Raw genomic sequence first — 1104 nt, forward strand, 5'->3', positions numbered from 1 at the left:
ATTTGTTCTATCCATAGTCTGAGAAGTGAGATAACACCAAAGAACAGAGAATCCAAAGAATAAGTGAACACAGACATCTCTTAAAAATTTAAAATAAATTGTAAGAGATTTCAATCCAATATTTATCTGTTCTATCCATAGTCCGAGAAGTGAGATACCACCAAATAACAGAAAATCCAAAGAATAAGCCGGAAAAAATGGACAAATGGAAAGTTGAAGAAAAAGCAGTGGAAAAAATGGGCAAATGAAAAGTTGAAAAGATGTCCACACCAGACATCGACCACCCTAGTCAAACATCTCATCTATCGATGCCATTAAAACCGTGCAAGTGTGCAACCAACAATTTCATCGAAGAACCTACAAAAAGATAATAATAATAATAATAATTAATGGAGAGAAATACAAAGTTTGGTTTTACTATTTTAAAAGGTGCTACTTAAAAATGCTATAATTTAGCCTTTAAAAGAATATATATATTTTTTAAAATACATCAGTTACTTAAAATTTGAAAAGCAAAATTCCTATCTTTTAAATAGTAATTTTTTAAAAACATAATCTCAAATAATTTATTTTATTTAAAATCACACTTTTTATGTGCGAATTCCTAATGAACTCACTTTTTGTTAGTCTTGAGAAAGTATTTGCGGTTTTCACTATCTAGACTCTTCCTGAGTAGCACTCTGCGAGTTAGTACTACTATGATCACGCTCAAATAAGATAATTACAATAGGCCTTTCATCCAACCTTAAAAAAAAAAAAAAAAAAAAGTCTACACGGTCAAAAACAATGAATTGATTCCGTTGCAAATGCTTTTTAAGGAAGGTTTTTTTTTTTTTTAAAAATAAAAATACTAACAAATAACTCAAAATGCAAAATACACAAACTTATTTTTTATTTTTGAGAAATGTTAGAATCTAATAAAAAGTTAAAAACTTCACACTTTGCTCATCAAAGTCTATGTAGCAAGATGCCCCATCATATTTTTTGTGGAGAGAAAAAGACAAAACAAAAAGAAGATAATGTGACATCTTGCCACATAGACTTTTATAGGTAAAATATAGAGTTTTTATTAGATTCTATCAGATCTCTTTATTTTTATATCAT

This window comes from Corylus avellana, chromosome ca2, assembly GCF_901000735.1.
Source record: "Corylus avellana chromosome ca2, CavTom2PMs-1.0".
Taxonomy (NCBI): domain Eukaryota; kingdom Viridiplantae; phylum Streptophyta; class Magnoliopsida; order Fagales; family Betulaceae; genus Corylus; species Corylus avellana.